At 40.2% G+C, this 21,579-nt stretch overlaps 1 long non-coding RNA gene across 4 annotated transcripts; it reads left to right on the forward strand.

Annotated features, from left to right (window-relative positions):
* The first annotated feature begins 7,476 nt into the window (after positions 1-7,476).
* On the forward strand, positions 7,477-10,686 carry LOC130915396 (uncharacterized). Of its 4 annotated transcripts, XR_009063081.1 has the most exons (10): positions 7,485-7,638; positions 8,053-8,086; positions 8,164-8,262; positions 8,372-8,448; positions 9,676-9,736; positions 9,809-9,859; positions 10,060-10,128; positions 10,239-10,352; positions 10,436-10,505; positions 10,640-10,686. It is a non-coding gene; the product is annotated as an uncharacterized LOC130915396 (long non-coding RNA). The 4 variants fall into 4 exon arrangements; XR_009063080.1 differs by lacking the exon at positions 8,053-8,086 and having other exon boundaries at positions 7,477-7,638; XR_009063084.1 differs by lacking the exon at positions 8,372-8,448 and having other exon boundaries at positions 7,486-7,638.
* Positions 10,687-21,579: the final 10,893 nt, after the last annotated feature.

Below are 21,579 nucleotides of genomic sequence, written 5' to 3' on the forward strand. Positions count from 1 at the left end.
TGGCGAAAACAAGCATAATCTAATTTTAAATTGTGTTCAATCTGATTTATACACAGTGATATAATCAGTTAATCGATGAAACAACCTTTTATTAATCACTAAATGCACCAACACCACATGATAATCAATTAGGATCATCACAGATTTTTTTCACTCACTTCTTAATCAGTTTCAACTAGGGCTGTCAAAATTATCGCATTAACGCGGGGTAATTAATTTTTTTAATTAATCACGGTAAAATATTTAACGCAATTAACGCACATGTCCCGCTCAGACAGTATTCTGCCTTTTGGTAAGTTTTACAGCAGGCTTTTTGTGCTGTCAAACAGCGAACTCTTGTGGTCGCTTTGCGACATGGTTTATTTTTTTTCTTGCCAGTTCAATATGGCTGCACGACGTCTCGGGCTGACGCCTACGTTGTAATGTTGTGCTTATATGATCCTTGGACAAGATTTGTCCGTAAGTATGGTTGTTGTAAAGAATGTACATATTATGTTAGTAAGCGAAATGTTCTATTTTTTGTATGAGACGCTTTTTGTTTATGTTTAGTGAACCTGTATAGCGTGCTAAGCTAACATTGTTGCTAATGCAATGCTTGTGTACTTTTTTGTTGTTTTAGTTTTACAACGGTCTAAAGAGGACAATGGTTTGAGGCTATTTTATTAATAAATCAGATGAAAAAGGGAGAAGTATGATTATTAAGGCGTTGTTCATTAGCTGTCTAGCTTTGGAAAAAGTAGACGCTTCGGAGTGAGGACAGCATAGACAGATTTAAATGACAGTAGAGTGAAATGCCCACTACAGTCCTTATGTACCGTATGTTGAATGTACTATATATCCATCTTGTGTCTTATCTTTCCATTCCAACAATTTATTTTACAGAATATATATATAATTTACAGAAAAATATGGCATATTTTATAGATGGTTTGAATTGCGATTAATTGCGATTAATTACTATTAATTAATTTTTAAGCTGTAACTAACTCGATTAAAATTTTTAATCGTTTGACAGCCCTAGTTTCAACACCTTTTTTAATCACTGTAGTCTTCACACACCATACACTAAATGATCATTTCTAAATATGCAGTGAGGAAAATAAGTATTTGAACATCCTGCGATTTCGCAGGTTCTCCACCTTAAATGAAGGGTGAGTTTGAAATGATCATGGTAGGTGCCTGTCCACTGTGAGAGACAATCTAAAAAAAAGAAAATCAAGAAATCACAGTATATTATTTTTTTTTTTTTTTTACAATTTATTTGTGGTAGAGATCCGATCGATCGGGTCTGATCATGTCATTTTCAAAGTATCGGAATTGGCAAAAAAATATCGGCCATACCTTTTTTTAATACTATATCTACTGTATATTTTTTAATTAAATCGTTTTCTAATTGTATTTAACGTGACAGACATAATATGTTACACTTATCCAGTCTTTGATTTAGGCTTAAGGTAAGGTTATCAAATTTATCCCGCTAACGGCGGTAATTAATTTTTTAAAAAATGTATCAGGTTAAAATATTTAACGCGAATAATGCATGCGCTGCACGACCCACTCACGCATTGTCGCACTCAATCTGTAATGGGGCCGTTTTGCCTATATAGAGAGCTAAAAGGAAGCGTAAAATGAGTAGAGTGAATTTTGGCAGCCTTTAGAGCCTTATTTTAATTGGCTAAAGCCTTACAATCTCTCTCCCTTCGATTAGAAGTATCATGGGAAGCAATATGGGGAAGCAAGGTAGCAATTGATCTTTTTCTGAACACCTTATGTTATTTCCCAACGCAGAGAATATATATAAATTTGTAGCACTACGCACAGTCATGGTTCCACTTCCCATCATGCATTTGGGCATGGCCTTCAGTATCATTTACTGAAAGCTCAACAAATACACTAGATGGCAATATTTAGTCACAATATACAAAGTCACAAGTCTTTCTATCCGTGGATCCCTCTCACAGAAAGAATGTCAATAATGTAAATGCCATCTTGAGGATTTATTGTCATAATAAACAAATACAGTACTTATGTACTGTACGTTGAATGTATATATTCGTCCGAGTTTTATTCATTTTTTTCTTAATGCATTGCCAATATGTATATGATTGGGAAAAATTATCGGGAATGATTGGAATTGAATCGGGAGGAAAAAAAGCAGTCGGATCGGGAAATATCGGGATCGGCAGAAACTCAAACTAAAACGATCGGGATCGGATCGGGAGCAAAAAAACATGATCGGAACAACCCTAATTTGTGGTATACTGCTGCAAATAAGTATTTGAACACCTGAGAAAATCAATATCGATATTTGTTTACAATTACGGAGGTCAACCGTTTCCTGTAATTTTTCACCAGGTTTACTCAGACTGCAGCAGGGATTTCGCACCACTGATCCACACAGATCTTCTCTAGATCAATCAGGTTTGTGGACTGCCACTGAGAAACATGGAGTTTGAGCTTCCTCCAAAGATTATCTATTAGGTTTAGGTTCTGGAGACTGGCTAGGCCCCTCCAGAACCTTGATATTTTTTATTATTATAGTATTTATTATTCTTTTTACGAAGCCACTCCTTGGTTATTCTGGCTGTCACTGTCTGGTTAGTCACTACCCATTTCCGTGCTCTAACTGAAGGAAGAAGGTTATTCCCCTAAATCTCACAATACATGGCCCTGGTCATCCTCTCCTTAATACAGTGCAGTCGTCCAGTCCCATGTACAGAAAACACCCCCAAAGCATGATGCTATCACCGGATGCTTCACAGTAGGGATGGTGTCCTTGGGGTAGTACTCATCATTCTTCTGTGATGATCCATATTGATTATCATGCAGAGTAGGTACATTAAACGATTAATAAAAGGATGTTTCATTGATTATCATGTCTGGGGTGTTTTAACAGTGTCGATGTCAGTCTCCCAAGTTACATAGTGTATTTCACCTCCCGAAAGAATAGATAATCGCACAGGCAACAACTTAGAAATAGACCCCAAGCTCTTAACAAACTACCGATCAAAGTTATCGAGGTACGTTTATCCAATGTACATATTATGAAGTTGATCCTGAATGAAGTTCATGTAGTTTGGAGTGTTTTAAGATTGGTTAAAAAAATAAAAGGATGATCCTGAGTCATATCCATGTAGTGTTGAGAGTGATGATTGTGATCAATTATCATGTGAAGTATGGTGTATTGAGTGAGTGATGGGGGGGGGGGGGGGGGTGATCAGCATGCTCTGAGTTTGTTTAAGTTGTGTTAAGTCTGATTTATATACAGTATATTTAAAAATGATCCAGAATGATCATCGTATGGTGTGTGAAGAGTGTTTTAAAAAATGTGATGAAACTGATTGAGGAGTGATTGGAAAAAATCTCTGATGATCTTGATTATCATTTGGTGTTAGTATGTTGAGTGATTAATAAAAGACTGTCTTATTGATTATCGTGTGGTCTGCGTTGTGTTAATAGTGACTAAGGGTGAATCCCATTTCACCCCTTGGCCCTACCCCTTACCCCTTCCCCTCCGTTTTGCGCGTTCGCGTGTAGGGGTAGGGCTGTCCCAATTCACGCTAATGTGCAGGGGTAGGGGTAAGGGGGAGGGCTTTCCACCCCTCCAAACGGAGGGCCATGACTACCCTCACTCCAAACGGAGGGTTACGCGAAATTTCCCAGGGTGCAAAGCGATTACCCCGAGAATCATTTCCAAAATGGCGGAGCCAAGGAAAGAAGTACACAAATGTAAGTAGCTCTGTTTATCCCTAATTTAACTATTTTAACAGTTTTAAGTTGTGATAACTGATGTAGGCGTGTCTGTTTGGTTCTGTCGCTTTTTGATGACGTCATAACTGGCGGAATGGACTTATGACGTACGTGAGTGTGAAGGGGTGTCCCAATTCGTAGGGCTAACGTTTCAAGCCCCTACCCCTTATTGCTCCGTTTGAAGGGCCAAGTGGTAGGGGGAAGGGGTAAGGGGGAGGGCCAAGGGATGAAATGGGATTCACCCTTAGTCAGTCTTCCAAGTCACATAGTTTACTTCACCTCCCAAACGCTACACCAGAAGATAATCGCACAGGCAACAACTTAGTAATAGACCCCTAAAACTAAAGATGTCCCGATCGATCGGGACGACGATCGATCGGGTCCGATCACGTCATTTTCAAAGTATCGGAATCGGCAAAAAAATATTGGACATGCCTTTTTTAATATATTTATATTTTTTATAGGGCTGTCAAATGATTAAAATTTTTAATCGAGTTAATTACAGCTTAAAAATTAATTAATCGTAATTAATCGCAATTAATCGCAATTCAAACCACCTATAAAATATGCCATATTTTTCTGTGAATTATATATATACTCTGTAAAATAAATTGTTGGAATGGAAAGATAAGACACAAGATTGATATATACATTCAACATACGGTACAAAAGGACTGTAGTGGGCATTTCACTCTACTGTCATTTAAATCTGTCTATGCTGTCCTCACGCCAAAGCGTCTACTTTTTCCAAAGCTAGACAGCTAGTGAACGACGCCTTAATAATCAGACTTCTTCCTTTTTCATCTGATTTAGTAATAAAATGGCCTCAAACCATTGTCCTCTTTAGACTGTCGTAAAGCTACCAAAAAAAAGTACACAAACATTGCATTAGCAACAACGTTAGCTTAGCACGCTATACAGGTTAACTAAACATAAACAAAAAGCGTCTCGTACAAAAAATATAACATTTCACTGATTAACATAATATGTACATTCTTTACAACAACCATACTTACGGACAAATCTTGTCCAAGGATCATATAAGCACAACAGAGACATCGTGCAGCCATATAGAACTGGCAAGAAAAAAATAAACCATGTCGCAAAGCGACCACAAGAGTTCGCTGTTAGACAGCATAAAAAGCCTTGCTGTAAACCTTACCAAAAGGCAGAATACTGTCTGAATGGGACATGTGCGTTAATTGCGTCAAATATTTTGACGTCATTCATTCATTCATTTTCCATGCCGCTTTTCCTCACGAGGGTCGCGGAGGTGCTGGAGCCTATCCCAGCTAACTCGGGGCAGTAGGCAGGGGACACCCTGAACTGGTTGCCAGCCAATTGCAGGGCACAAGGAGACATACAACCATTCACGCACACACTGACGTGATTGATTTAAAAAATTAATTACCGCGCGTTAACGCGTTAATTTTGACAGCCCTAATTTTTTAATTAAATCGTTTTGTATTTGTATTTAACGTTAGACAAAATGTGTTACACTCATCCAGAGTCTTTAGTTAAGCTTAAAGTAGGGCTATCAAACTTATCGCGTTAACGGCGGTGATTAATAATCACGTAAAATTATTTAACGCAATTACCGTATGCGATGCACGACCCACTCATGCATTGTCGCGTTCAATCTATTATGGCGCCGTTTTACTTACATATAGAGCTAAAAGATAACGTAAAATGAGTAGAGTGAATTTAGGCAGTCTTCGGAGCCTGTTTATAATTGGCTAAAGCCTTGAAATCCCTCTCTTCACAATTAGAAATTCCGTAGGAAGCAATGTGGGGAAGTAAGATAGTAGTTGATCTTTTTCTTAACACCATATGTTATTTCCCAACGCAGAGAAGATATATCAATTGGTGCCCCTATGCACAGTCATGGTTGCACTTCCCATCATGCATTTGGGCAGAGCAGTTAAATGGCTACAGTATCATTTACTGAAAGCTCAACAAATACACTAGACGGCCATATTTAGTCACAATATACAAAGTCACATTTATCCTTTATGAATTACAAGTCTTTCTATCCGTGGAGCCCTCTCACAGAAAGAATGTTAATAATGTAAATGCCATCTTGAGGATTTATTGTCATAATGAACAAATACAGTACTTATGTACTGTATGTTGAATGTATATATTCGTCCGAGTTTTATTCATTTTTTTCATAATGCATTGCCAAAATGTATATGATCGGGAAAAATTATTGGGAATGATTGGAATTGAATCGGGAGCAAAAAAAAGCAATCGGATGGGGAAATATCGGGATCGGCAGATACTCAAACTAAAACGATCGGGATCGGATCAGGAGCAAAAAAACATGATCGGAACAACCCTACCTAAAACCTAATAAACCAATATGACAGTTCAAACAAGGACTTCGTGAGATGAGACGAGTAAAAATGAAAACAAAAATTAACCTACTCCATTCAACAAGTTCATGCATGCACTCCAAACTGAAAGTTACTTTTATCATAATAGCCTTAAATAAAAAAATCAAATCAAATAAAGAAACAATTTCTAAATTCCTAGTCAAGTTTCACACATACTCAGATTTTTGGCCTGTTCGTAGCATCCGATGAGCCTGAAGAGCTCAATGACAACAGCCGGAGCTCTGGCTCTGCTGAAGGTAGACACAAGCAAGTTGGTCATCTCAGTGCGATTCTTTAACGCCACCTGTCGGTCTTCCAGACTCTTCATCTCGCCCCGGTGCAACAAAACCATGTAAAACCTGGTGTAGTCGACCCTTGATAAGTTCTCAAGTGATTCTAGTACAGCCAACCTTTTGGTGGACATCTTGGCGCGTCAGTGGAACAGTGGATACTCAGTCAAGGTGTATAATAAAACACAAAGGAGCAAAGGTTGCTTGTAGAGGTTGCAGATAAACAGAATCTGAAATCTGCTTCCCCTTCCCTGTCTGCTAAAGCAGATCATCATGGAGTAAAATGTATAGAATTTGAAACGGTTTGACTTCCAAGACAATTATACACCAAACCACATCACTTGACATTTTTATCTTCAGATCAAATACAAACACCTATTTTATTTTGAAATTCTATTTTTGAATGAAATACAGTTGCCCCTTCCTGAGCGCTCTCAGGACCTGAGTACTAGCCTAATTTATTCTTCTGCGTTGCGGTGACGGATTAGCAACGGCGTAGACCCGACGTCATCAACGAGCATTCGAAATTCTTCGTCAAAATAAGGCGTTGTTCTGTAACTCGTCGCCAAGCCACTAGAGGCGTTGCGTTTTTTTGTGCAGTTTTGGGGGACTCTTGTCGAATTCCTTGAATTATCTTTTGGTTGGACAACAATGGCAACAGAGATGGAACGGTTGAATGTGCATCTTCAGCTCATCAACATTGAACAACAAATGTTGATTGTACTGACTGATCCCTGTTCTCAGTCTAGTACTGGATGATAGTTAGGGGATTGTAGTGATGACGTGCGCTCAGTGCAGTTGGAGACGCGAAGCAAACACCAGCGAGTCCATTTCTCTGTTCAACTAGTTTATTCTGGTGGCGTTTAATAAGTTAACTCAAAAGCACTTTGTCCAAATAAAAGTAACCAACCAAAAGACTCAAAACGTATTTACAACAAACAACCAAAATGAGTCCATTCCTTCCTGCATGCTGCTACTAAGCCACAGTCAAAAACTGTTTGCCCTCCTAACTGCCAACACCTGTGACATGATTAGCTGTCATTTTGAGAGGAGTCTGGCTGCAGCCCGCCTCTCTCAGTACCCTGCGCCGCTCTTCTCAGTACCCATCCCGCAGACAGGAAATGACGCAACACCGCAGCTCTCAGTCCCCTCAGACCGGAAATGTCGTCAACCCTTGCGACGAAAACAAGTTACGTTATTTCACCTCTCGCGAAAAAAACACGGTAAGTGGCCGCACTGAAAAAAAGTTTTTAAAAGCGTATGCATGTTTAAAAATGTTAAATAGTTAAACAACACTTGCGGTGAAAATATGAAGTGTTTATTCTGAGTTGAAAAGACCGTACTTATATCTAGTATTCTTAATGTAATTTAAATAATGTCTTCCTTTACTAACTGCATGTGACTTTGCTCTACTTATATTGTTTAATACGTACTGATGAATTCAGCAGCGAATTGGCTAATGCTGCTAATGCTTTTTACATTTTTTTTTTCACAATGAACAGTCTTCTTTGTGTAGTTTTCATTATATTGCACTCGTATTTTTCATTATGTACATGGCTGCAATTCGCAGCTCGCTGTTTTTGTTGTTGTATGGTATTGTTGTTTTGCCTTCATTTGTTTTGTCTGGTCCTTTGTAGTTTGAATGTTGTCACATGATCCAAATAGGACAAGGTTGTAATTTTTTCTTGATATTGTTACTCTGCTTAGCTATATATTTTTTCATTATTTTGTTTTTTTTTTTTTACTAGCTGCAAGATCACCACCCCATTGGGAAGAAACTAAATCACGACCCCCAAATGGTAGTCTTCCCATGCAGATACAGGGATGTCACACAGATCCAAATGGAAGTAAGTAGCATAAATAGTAATGTACTTTAGATTTTGGACTGTGCTGAACACTTTTTTTTGATAGACATCGAACAAACCCAGAAATAAATAAATAAAACCCACTGTGCAGACAGGACCAATGGTGACAATATAAGACCATGCCGAGCTTCATGGACGGTTCAAACTCATCCTGCCCAGGAACGGCTGGTATGTTTTTATGTCTGAGACAAATGTTGTGCTCAGTGGAAATCTGGATAGGCTTATTATTCCTTATATTAGTTAACAATTGGACATAATTGATTATTTACTCTTTGTTTATTTAACCAATCAACATTCTCATTAGCTTATGCAAATCTTGAATATAAAGAGGCCAGAAATGGTGTTGATTGTCTAAAAAAAGAAAGTTTGATTGACACGTGCTGACTTTTGGAACGTTGGCCTGAACAATGAAATGGAATCAACTGTGAATTTTGAGGATTTAGTTTCTCTAAAGAACATAATGTCAATTGTACAAATAAGTAAAATGTAACTTTTTGTGTTTGTTTTTTTGCAGATATGAAATGCATATTTATAACTTGTCTAACAAGTAGCTCATTCAAAGGTATAAAAAAGTATTTTTTGGCCTGTGTAGGGTATTATTTTAACTATGTAGCCTACAGAATGCTTGTATGGGCTCATGTAGGTGTCTGCGTACGTTTGTATTTATATAACATATGTCCGTGTGTATAGATTATGTATTTTTCAGGGAAGGACCATATTTGTGGCTGACCCCTATGTTGTTGCAACATGGTGAAAGCCTACAGGATGTGACCCACACATGCATTTGCCTGTAAGGCTGATTAGTAACAACTACAACTTGGAGCATTGGTTCATTTTCAAAGAACAGTCAAATCATAACAAATTAAATGATCCAAATTCCAATTATTTGTGGGAAGAAAAACCGATCCAATCTTGAGATCAGAGAACTATTGTTATCTCTAATGAAATTCAGTAACCATTCATATTGGCATGGCGTTTCCATGATGATCCAGAATAGCCTTGTTTGGTTTTGAAGGTATGTTCCAGTCGATCCTTTTATGTTGCCCCTTCAATTAAAGCAGAATTGCACTCCAGATGATTCATCCAATCATTTGAAGCAAAATTCTAAAATGCCACTCTAAAATTGCGAATGTTTTGTTTCAAGGGCGTTGGCCCGGTCTCAACATTGGTAGGGACGAATATAATGCAAATAAGGTTGCTCAAAAGTTGGTGGGGACAACTTTAGCATCCTGAAAAGTTGGTCGTGTTATGTCCCTACGTCCCTATGCAAACCTACGCCCTTGTTTTGTTTGCATGAATCATTTAAACCTGACTGGTTGGTGTTCTTATGCATGGAAACACGTTTGTAATTGTTTAACTACTGTATTTAATATAAACCTATATTTTCAATTGCAGAAAACGTTGACAGTCAATCAACAGGGGGACATGGAAAGAGAGGATTGGAAGTGAAATAGAGGTATTTGTAAAAGTGTGTATATTCATTGATTCAAAACTTGAAGGAAATGACTCGGTTAAATTCTTACGTTAGGGTTTTTCGGGACAGCCATAGGGGAAGGACTGTGGCATCTTCATGTTGATGGTAGGTGAGTTTAACTGTCCAATTTTGTCCTCTGTTATATTTGTATTCATTTATCCATTTGTAGTATGCTCTTTGCACTGTTCTGGATGCTCTCTTTGAGTTTAACCATTGTAAAATGAAGTTCACCGAATCATTCAAATTGGGCTACAAAATATCGTTGTCGTTATTCTTTATTTACACTTGTTTTTAATTTTTGTTAGACTGATATGCCAACTCTGAGGAAGTGGTGGTGTATATTGCTAGCGGACAATTTCAAACTTGGGTGCATGGTAAGTCTTTGAAACTGTTGATATGGCATTCATAGGAAAGTAGGTGCACAGCACCTTAATTCTTTGGTGGAAAATGTGGAATACTTATTTGTGTATTTTTTTCAACTTAGGTGAGCCACAGGAAAGAGTTTGCCCATTGGACAGACAAGGCAAAAGCATTACTGCAGGGTGAAGTGCCACCAGTCTATCAGCTACAGAAGTGAAATTTGAATATAATTGCTGAGGTCAGCTTTTAAAGACTTTTTAGTGTCCATTACTCTGACGCACTTTTGAACATGTCCCCCTTTATTCACTGATTTATTTTTAGGAAGAGGTGCAACCACAGCTCCTTCAAGTTAGTGGTGGCCCACTCCAAAAAGATACGGCGGGAAAAAATGGTAAGATTATTTATATACCTAGTTTAATGCAATGCCTGAAAAGAAAAATCAAGTATAAAATTAACTAAGCATCATTTTTATTTTACTTATGTAATATTCAAATAGCTCTTTTCTTTCTCTTTTCCAATGAACAGTTTTGGTAAAAGGATTGTGCAAGACAGCACAAAAGCCTCGGACGGGGGGGGGGGGGGGGGGGGGTTCAATGCAGTAGGAGTTCCCAAGCATCCTGCAGATGGAAGAGGATGAGCATGAACTACAATGTCTTGGAGCCATTCAAGTTCTGTTTCAACCATCTGGAAGATGGATTTACCTTTTTTGAGGAGATTGTTGATCAAAGAAAATATCTGGTATTCTCTCAATAATAATAAAAAAATAATAAAACTAAAAAAATAAAGTTTACCACATTAGAACTGGTTGTACTGAGTTCATTTTTCTACACTTATAAATTAGTTTTTTTTTTTCTTTTATCCCAGATGTTAGTTGTAGGTAGTTTTAATTACCTGTGATAAAGGCGGGAGTGCTTGCCGAAAAATGTCAGGTAATTAAAACAACCTACAACTATTGTCTGGGATAAAAGAAAAAAACAACTAACACATGACAACTATTTTGTCATTTCTGTTTGAAATAAAGGTGCCTTTCCTGGAGCAGAAAGTTTAATATAGTTTCTGAATTAGTTAATTAGGATCTTCACCCACATGAATGAATTTAAATAGCAAAATGAAAGACAAAATTGGTTTGGTTGCAACATTGAGAGAATATTACGTTTTTGATACATTAAATTGTAATGAAGCTATATTAATGTGTCCGTTCATAAAAATGTAAGGATGACAGCAATTTCTAATAATTCTCAATTGGAGTATATTTTACAATTGACAAACTAAAGTACACACTGTGATAGGTTACATGCGATCTTTCAGTCACCAATTAAACCTTTATTGCAGTAGTGTGTATTTTAATTTTGATGTACTGTAACCGTGTTTTTCATTTTGGTAAAATCAGCGGGCTTTAACAAACTGACCGCGCTTAAAGAGTTAATCTCCCGATTTCACCAAATCAATTTAAGGAGCATGGAAATAAATTATTATTTAAATAATAACGAGTGATGCTGAAACCGAAAATAAAAGACGTGCGAAAAGAAAAGTAAACTAGTATTTACATTCGAATGGACGCTAACTATTACGATAAAACCGGAAGCTCGGAGGTCGAGCGCTGTTTCATGTTGTCATTTCCGGTCTGAGAGCTGCGATATTGCGTCACTTCCGGTCTGCGGGATGGGTACTGAGACGAGCGGCGCAGGGTACTGAGAGAGGCGGGCTGCAGCCAGACTCTCTTGGTCATTTTAAACATACCTGGGCTGATTCGAGGTCAGTGGAAAGACGCGATTGACAGCCTCTAGTGGCGAGGAGTAAAATTACAGATAATAAGACAAATCAGGAATATGGCTCTTACACACCGGCCCCTAATTGCTCCTTTTAAAGCAATTACATTACCATTCAAAATGAGCCATAGATATACACATGCACAAAAAAAAAAAGATTGATTGCTCCCAATCCCATATTGTAGTCATACCATGATCATAGACCACCAAACGGTGTTTATTTTTGAACATATTTTAACGCTCGTCTCGAAACTGAGCGTTGCGGGATGTATTTGAGCTTCCTGTAATTTCTGTCCCAGTTCCATGCTTTCTCCTATTTGACAGGTTGTCAAACATTCGTCCAGTAGAGGGAGTGTTTTGCTCCTTTTCAGACTTCAACTGCTGCCTGTGGTGGCAAGTCAGAAGGTTTGTGGCGTTGCTTCATCGGAGGAGAAATGTCAGGAGAACCTTTGTTTCCTTCTGGTAGGGGAGGCGTCCAGAGAAACCTGGCGGACTTTTATGCCTGGTGAATTCTCAATTAAATTTCCTGATTGGATGCCCCTTTTCTTTTCATCTGTCCTGTTGATTTTCCATCAGGTACCACCTCTGAAGACCAGCATTTTCATGTCATCCGGATGCTCCATCTTCACTGGATCCATAAGACATGGACTGACAGCACGACAAGTTTGCATTCTGTCGCACGGCATAGGCCGCTCGCAGTCATTTGCGGTGTTGGCTTGTTGCCCGACACCACGTCCATTGTGAAGTTCCTGGGACTCAGAGGAGAGGGGGATGGTATTGGCTTCTTGGGGATGGATGCGGCCAGGAAGCGTCCTCACAAAGCCCTGAGCTGAGAGCGGCCCATCCTTCCGACCGCTGCCGTAGTGCGAGCTCCGGCGCCGGGTAAAAGCACCTGGTAGCTTGCCCAACTTCTGGGGAATGCAAAGAGGCGACAGCGACATCATGCAGGGGGCAGAGCCAGTGCTCTTGAACCATTCGGCTTGGACTGTAGACTTCTTCACCACCCATTCCCTCTGGTTCTCCGGCTGAGCCCTGATCAGCTCCCGCTTGTCCTGGCATTTTCTATTGACCATCTCCACATGGACCCCCTCTCCCTCTGGAAGCTCTTGCTTTTTCCGCCACCTTTTAGCAGACCTTTTCAATTTTCCTTTCCCTGGATGGTATATGGCATGATGTGAAATTGTGTTGGCGTAAACTGAAGGATGCTCTTGTTCACAGTCGCTACTGCCCCATAACGGACCATTTATCACCCACCCCAATAGGGTTCTAATCGCGTAGGGTCCATCTTCACGACTGTTAATCACATCCCAGGGTTCTAACAACTTGGATGCATTTGTGCCAATCAACAAGTCAACAGAGGCATTTAGGTAGGGAATCTTTACGTTATTTAAATAAGGCCATTTTCTCAGCTCCCTCTCACTGATTATGTTGGTGATCGAAACTGGCATCTGATCATGGGTGCAAACTGTGGGAAGCGAATAAAATTGCTCAGGAGAAATTCCTGAAATCTCAAGACCATCAACCAGAGAACTTTCCACTATGTTGTAATGCCCCAAGGTGCGGATTTTGATTTTAGCTTTCCGTCCTTTGGTGTTCAGCTTTTCAATGAGGCTCCTGGTGCAGAAGGTTCCTGTACTCCCTGGGTCCAGAAAGGCATAGGTTTTAACCACCTTGTTCCCTTTTGAGCACTTCACTTTAACAGGCAAAATTGGAAGAATTTTATTGCAGTCTCCGGCCCCTGTAAGACCACATGTGGAGGATATTGTACAACTGTCAGAAGTATTTGGTTGTTCACTTGTGCTTTGTTGACCATCATTATGATTCACCATTTCCTTTTGTTCTATATGCAGTATGCTGGGATGCATTCGGTTGCACTTGTTGCAAGTGATGCGCCTATCACAGCTCTTGCTCAAGTGTCCTGTGGTTAAACAACTAAAACAAAGACCTTTCTCCTTTAGAAAGTCCAATTTCTCCCCGTGGGTCTTTTTTCCCAACTTAAAACATTGCGCCAACACATGACCACCCGTGCTACAATACAGGCAGGATGTGGAAGTAGTTATATTAGAAGTCCCTTTGTTCTGTGCCTTTTCCTTTTGGTCATCACCTGGTTGGGTTTGTTCATCAATGACCACCTGTGTAGAAAAACTGCTTTTCAATTGTGGTTTCAACGGTAACTTAATTGCCTTTGTAACCCCTTTGATGGCAGGTGATGTATCTTGTATGTCTCCAAAAACTGGATCAGAAATTATTCTGACCTGTTGCTCGACGAATTTGACTAAATCTGTAAATTGTGCTCTCCTGTTTGTTTTCTCCAGTATTTCACATGCCTTTGTTCTCCACTTGTCTCTCAGTTTGTAAGGAAGTTTTTGGACCAAAAGTTTTATATTTGTCGGCATGTTAAGTTCTTCCAAGTGCTGAAGATCAGCCATAGCATTGGAACATTCACGGAGAAAAAGTCCATATGCTTGGAGTGCTTTGGGGTCTTCCGGCTTGATACTTGGCCATACTGTGACCTTCTCCATGTAGGCTGCGGTTATCCTGTATTCATTTCCAAAATGTTCTTTGAGTAATGTTTTGGCCAGAGCGAATCCTCTATCTGCAGTCATGTGCAGGCAACTGCGAACAATATCCCTTGGCTGCCCTTTGGTGAATTGTTCGAGGTAGTATAAACAGTCTCCTTTGCAGGTGGTCTTTGCTTCAACACAGTGCTCGAATGCCCTGATGAATGAGTTGTATTGTAGAGGATCACCATCGTAAGTTGGAATTTCTCTTCGTGGGAGTAGTTGTGCTGTTTGCATTTGCACAAGGTGAGCCGTTATGTCATTTTGTTGCTGCAGCAGACTGTAGAGGCCTATTGTTGGATTTTGTTCTTGTAGGGGTTGAAACAAGTGTTGGCCTTGCTGTGATGGAATTCCTTGAGTGAAGGTTGCATTTGGTTTTAATTGAAGTGTTTGAGAGGCTTGACTGACAATTGGCTTTGCCTGTGATTGAGAATAGGTGGGATACAATGTTGAAGGATCAACTTGTGGTTTCCTTGAGTTGGATATGGTTGTGGGCATGACCATTGATGACACATCTCTTTGTAGAGGTAGAAAAGCTTGCTGCTGCGGTGGTGGAGGCACATATGTCGCAGCCTCTGGATTGAGGGAGGCGAGGTCGATCTTAGGTCTAGCCCCCTTTTTAATGTAGGAAGCCATTCCATCAGATCGCCTTGAATGGACGCTGCTCCCTTCCTGAAGCACCGCTAGCTTAGCCGAGGTTGCAGCGATTTCAGCCTCCAGCTGAAGCTGCTCCCTTTTTCTCCTCAATGCAAGCTCCTGCTCCTCTAATGCTCTCTTCACTGCAAGCTCTTGCTCCTCTAACGCATGCTGGTCCCTTAAAACAGCAGCTCGAGCCAAGAGAGCAGCTCGTTCTGCCTCTGCCCTGAGCCTAGCTGAAGAAGTGGAGGATCTGCTGCTCGATGATCTGCCACTTGATGATCGACGGCTTGAGCCATGGTGCTGTGACTGCACATTTGAAATGCTGTCTTGTGGTTTTATTTGATTTTCCTCCTCTTCATCCTTGACATCCGCAACTTTATTTTCATTGCCATTGTCCACAGTACTTTGTGTTTCTGTTGGTCCCATTTCATTTTCAATTTGTACCGTTTGTGTTTGCTCACGTTGTGTTCCCATTTCATAACCAACACCATGGTAATCACGCACTGAACCAGTCCTATTGTCAGCTAACCACTGATTTGTATACTCAATAAAATCATTAACATTCAACATTTTGGCTTGGTACCATATATCATGTTTGCCTGCCTCGTCAGCAGGTAGCAACCCTAATATAGATGTATGAACCATTTGTATATTGTCACACAACTCATTAAACGTGTTAAATTCATTTTCAACCTCATTTACGTGCCTTTTATCGCACATCAATTTTGCAATATTTTCCTTTACTTTTGACAGTTTAACAAACCCAGACTTCCTTTGTTTTTCTAAGCTACTTATTTTTTCCATTAAAACCTTCGGTGTAATTTTAATCACACGCTTTTCCCGTACACCCGCACCTTCAGTAAGTTCGGTCTCATGACGAAGCTTTCCTTTTTCCTCTTCGGCCATTATGACCACGAATGTTTAGATGGCTTTTAATTAGCCCGCAAAGAAGTGTTGCGCAACTCGTCTCGACGCAAAGTTTTTAGACGATCGCGAGTTCGTGACGTCACCAATGCATTGGATTTATGCGAATGTGTGCACACAAATTAAAATGGCCATTCAAATAAGCGCTGGTCTCCACATACCCCAATCGAGCGTTGGCCGGCTTGATGAATGGTGCTCCTTCGCGATGATGATCCGCCGCTGGTCTCGTAGGAAGCTCCCGTACGGCTCCAGTCAGCAATCGGCGATGTCAAACGCTGCCCAGCTGACATCCGCTGCTCCCAAACGAGCTGGTAAAAATCTACACGCTGCGTGCAGCTCCGCGTCCTCTTGATGATCGTTGTCCCAATTAACGATCGGTGTCCACATCAAAAAAGCAAGTTTTTGACCTTAAGTGTACTGACTGATCCCTGTTCTCAGTCTAGTACTGGATGATAGTTAGGGGATTGTAGTGATGACGTGCGCTCAGTGCAGTTGGAGACGCGAAGCAAACACCAGCGAGTCCATTTCTCTGTTCAACTAGTTTATTCTGGTGGCGTTTAATAAGTTAACTCAAAAGCACTTTGTCCAAATAAAAGTAACAAACCAAAAGACTCAAAACGTATTTACAACAAACAACCAAAATGAGTCCATTCCTTCCTGCATGCTGCTACTAAGCCACAGTCAAAAACTGTTTGCCCTCCTAACTGCCAACACCTGTGACATGATTAGCTGTCATTTTAAACATACCTGGGCTGATTCGAGGTCAGTGGAAAGACGCGATTGACAGCCTCTAGTGGCGAGGAGTAAAATTACAGATAATAAGACAAATCAGGAATATGGCTCTTACATTGATCATACAAAATGTTGAGGCATAGGCGAAGCAGAAGAAGTTGCGGAGGTGGTCTGTCCGACTGTTGATGCCGCACAGAGACTGGCGGTCACATTACGAATTCTAGCATCGGGTGGAAGATAGCAAGCTGCGTTGTCCTGGGTTTTGTCCGATTTCTTTGCCGTGTCCTACAACGAGCCAATGAGAAGCCGTAACAGATTTCTGGCGGGTATGGAACTTCCCAAACTGTGTTGGAAGCCTTGATGGTACACGTTATAATAAAAGCACCGGGGGACTCTTAATCAGTGATGATGTATCAATAAGGGTGTAATGGTACATGTATTCGTATTGAACCGTTTCGGTACTTGGTGCTCGATTCGGAACGGAGTCGTACTGAACGAGTTTCTGACGTGATGTAACCCTTACTTTTCGAGGCTGTGAGTCGATCGGGTTACAGTTTCTTTGTGGTTATTATATTTACTCCTTCTTCTCCACTAGAATGAGGACCAACACGGTAGGACAGTAAATTAGAAACGTCAACGGCGTGACAACTTGGCCGCCACGAGAACGCAGTGAAACGCAGCCGTTAAAGTCAATCAGCCAATAGACCCTACTCACGTGACGTCACAGCCACGCCCCCGCGCCATGTTGTCCGTATACTCGTCATGTTGATGCATTAGCGCTTCGTAAATTCCTCCTATTACGGCGTGTTTTTCTGCTCGTTAACATTAATAATCAAAATGGTGAAGTCGTGTGTGGCGGTCGGTTGCAAAAACAAAGTTTTACCGTATTTCGAGAGACCCGGAGAGGAGAGTGAGATTGACTGCTGCAATCCGACGAGAAAACTGGGCTCCAAACGACTACCACAGATTATGTAGTAGTCATTTTATATCTGGTAAGATGCATTTAATATATATTTAGAGGGTTTTGGGCTGACAACCACAATTAAAATCATTGCTAGGCTAATCGCCGACAACGTACACTCAGACGTTGTGAATGAACGACCTGAAAATATATAATTATAAGGGGATAATAAGACAGTTGTCATACAATTAATTTACAATTTCACTATTGAGGTCAAAAGCCAAAAAATAAATTCAACTAGGGACAATCTGGAGTAGTGCTATTGCACGTCATATTTATTACATATTATATATGTATGTAGTGAGAGTGCTATCGCTAGACCATATAAACATTAAAAGCCCTAGCTCCATTGACAAATGACATGAAATACATTAGACTTGACAGTGGATGTTAGCAAGAACAAAAGACTTTGAATTGAAAATTTCGTAACTCACCTTCCCGAGCACAAGATATTCCTGCTGAATTTTCCTGGACAAGGACCTGTTTCACCCAACCAGCAATGAAGTATTTATAAGCCTCCAAGCTCTTAAAGTTTTTCAAACTTTCGTGAGAATAGGCTGATTTTGTGTGGACAAGATAGTTGTAAATATCAGGGTAGCTAGCAGATGTCAGGCAAAGACGGCGAAGACAGCAGGTCGAAAAACATCGATTTAGGCATCAAATATGGATCTGGCGAATGGATAAACTGAGGCTTTTCCACATAACGCCTTTTATGCAACGCATCCAATGAGTTTACAGCGTCAGATAACACCGGGGCTTCCATGAATTGCTCTATAACTTGCGCGACTAATTGAAAACAATGAGAATAAGTCTAAAAAATATGGACAATATGGCGGCCGGTTACAGCGACACGTCATTTTGTGACGTAGGTGAGTAGGGTCTATACACACCAGTCGCAGTGCGGCCGCGTGTTAGACATGTCCCAGAAGCGGCTCAACGCGATGCACGTGAAAGGAACGGCAGAGTTTATTTATTTGACGCGAGATGCGGCCCTCCGGCGTCAATACTACTAGCTAACAAACCGGGCAGACCGGAAGTCACTCGTGTAAAAATACGGTGGATCCGGTCGATTTTCAAACTAATATGCAATCGTACCCCACTTTTTGAGTCCATCAGATCTCTTGAGTGGTAGATCGGGGCACAGTTGACTTGTCTTTGTTGATTTACAGTTGTCTTCTCTGCTATAATAATAACTAACACGGCCGCGTGTTCAATACAAAACCCTCCTACCACAACAAAACAAGTAGGAACTAATATTCACATAGGAAATAAAGTTATACAACATAAAATATACGAATGAATACTACATCTCATTTGTAAAATACAAACACATAATAAAATAAATAATAGCCCATTTAAATAAAATAAATTGAAATGAGCTAAAACACCTCTAATTAAATAATAAGAATAATACACAGATCCTGCTTACACAGTAGGGAATGGGACGTACTACGTCACTGTTTGGCTAGGCCGCCATGCTGGCAATATCCTTCCGGCAGACTCAACGGGGATTGTAACGTGTGGTAGTGCTAACCTAATTCCTTCGGTGTATTAGAAAGAAAATATGGGTGTGCATTGTTGTGTTACCGGGTGCAAAAGTACGGAGCCCCCCGGGTGCCAGGATGGAAAAAATAAAAAATCCTAGCTAATCTGTACCCACAGTTTACTAATCTGTGGGTACAGTTTAGTAATCTGTACCCACAGTTTAGTAAACTGTACCCACAGTTTAGCAATCATGTACCCACAGATTACTAAACTGTACCCACAGTTTAGCAATCTGTACCCACAGTTTACTAATCTGTACCCACAGTTTAGTAAACTGTACCCACAGTTTAGCAATCTGTACCCACAGATTACTAAACTGTACCCACAGTTTAGCAATCTGTACCCACAGTTTACTAATCTGTACCCACAGATTACTAAACTGTACCCACAGTTTAGCAATCTGTACCCACAGTTTACTAATCTGTACCCACAGATTACTAAACTGTACCCACAGTTTACCAATCTGTGCCCACAGATTACTAAACTGTGCGCACAGTTTTCTAATCTGTACCCACAGTTTACTAAACTGTACCCACAGTTTACTAATCTGTACCCACAGTTTACTAAACTGTGCCCACAGTTTAGCAATGACCCGGAAACAGTAGTCACCAATGTTTGGCGGGGACTCCGAGTCCAAACGCCGAGGAACCGACCGAGCAACCATCTGCACCATTTGCCCTGGGCGAACAAAGGGGTTTTAAAAGGGAGCTATTGCACGTTTTCTTTGGTAGGCGTCTTTCAGGTGTCATCAATCACTATGGCAAGTTGTGTTTGCACATTTTCTGTGCTGCTGTCGTGTCCGTGCGTGCTTAATTCAAGCAGTGTCAGTTAGCTATTTTTAGTAGCCGCATTAGCGGCTACTAACACACAACATGCCATATTGATTGATGACACCTGAAAATGTAGACAGCTACCAAAGAAAATGTGAAATAGTTACCTTTTAAAACCCCTTTGTTCGCCGAGGGCAAAAGGTGCAGGTGCTTGCTCGGTCGGTCCCTCGGCGTTTGGAGTCCCCGCCAAACATTGGTGACTACAGTTTCCGGGTTATTGCTAAACTGAGGGTACAGATTAGTAATATGTGGGTACAGTTTAGTAATCTGTGGGTACAGATTTGTAAACTGTGGGTACAGTTTAGTAAACTGTGGGTACAGATTGCTAAACTGTGGGTACAGTTTAGTAATCTGTGGGTACAGTTTGGTAAATTGTGGGTACAGTTTAGTAATCTGTGGGTACAGATTTGTAAACTGTGGGTACAGTTTAGTAATCTGTGGGTACAGATTAGTAAACTGTGGGTACAGATTAGTACTCTGTGGGTTCCTGCATGGAGGACCAAATATCAGATCACGAAGGCACGACGGATGGCTGGTTTGCAGCGGTTCGTCGGAAAAGCATTTCTTTTGATCATATTTCTGCTGGAATGAGAGCGTGTTCCCGTCATCTCGACTCTTGTAAGTTGAACGATTTATCCGTTTTGGTTTCAAAACGTTTTTTTATTTTTTTTACCGTTGTGTAAATCTGCCTCGGTAGCAATGCTAACCTACTCCTCCTCCTCACCTACCTGTTGTGTTACTAGGAAAACCTGCATATGAAATGCTGACAACACATCCCGATTGGTCACCATATCTCTTCTTGGGTTATTCTGAGGTCAAGCGCACCACATCGGAGCGTTACGAGAGGTTGGAAAGGCGAAGAGTGCACGCTGAAACTTCAGTTTGCTCTGCTCTTACAAACACGATCCCAAGTGTTGTTGTGAAAAGTCAATAAAATATGAATACCAAAACATGACTTGAACAACTTCTTGACAAACTGTAACTGCTTGTTGTTTACTTCAGGTCTTCATAATAAACAGGTGTAATAATTACAAAGTCAGGTGACTTAATTTTGTTATTCTATTTGGAATATGCATTGACAATGTGTGGACAGTGTTGTAGACAAGAACTGGGACTGATAAGTTGCAATAGATTTATTTCAAGTAATGCAATGCATTAGGCTAATGCTTTGTGATGATAATGCTAATCCTCTTAATCTCTCGGACAGCTTTTTTTTACATATAGTTAGTGGCGTCAAAGTGGATGTAATTAATTGAAAATAATGCTTTCCTGCTGAGTGTGTATTATTACCAAGCTGGCGATAAACATTTACAACAATTGTGTGTTTAGTCAAAATTAGAATTTGAAAAACAATACAACAACAATAATAAAACAACACATTTATTTGTGATACAAAGGAAACATAACATGCTCTATAAAAGGTGACACAATCTGATTTCATGTAAACTAAAATTAATTATTATATCTTAAAAATTATTGTTTAAAAAAATAAATCCAATTTAAT

The sequence above is a fragment of the Corythoichthys intestinalis genome, chromosome 4 (assembly GCF_030265065.1).
Source record: "Corythoichthys intestinalis isolate RoL2023-P3 chromosome 4, ASM3026506v1, whole genome shotgun sequence".
Lineage (NCBI taxonomy): Eukaryota > Metazoa > Chordata > Actinopteri > Syngnathiformes > Syngnathidae > Corythoichthys > Corythoichthys intestinalis.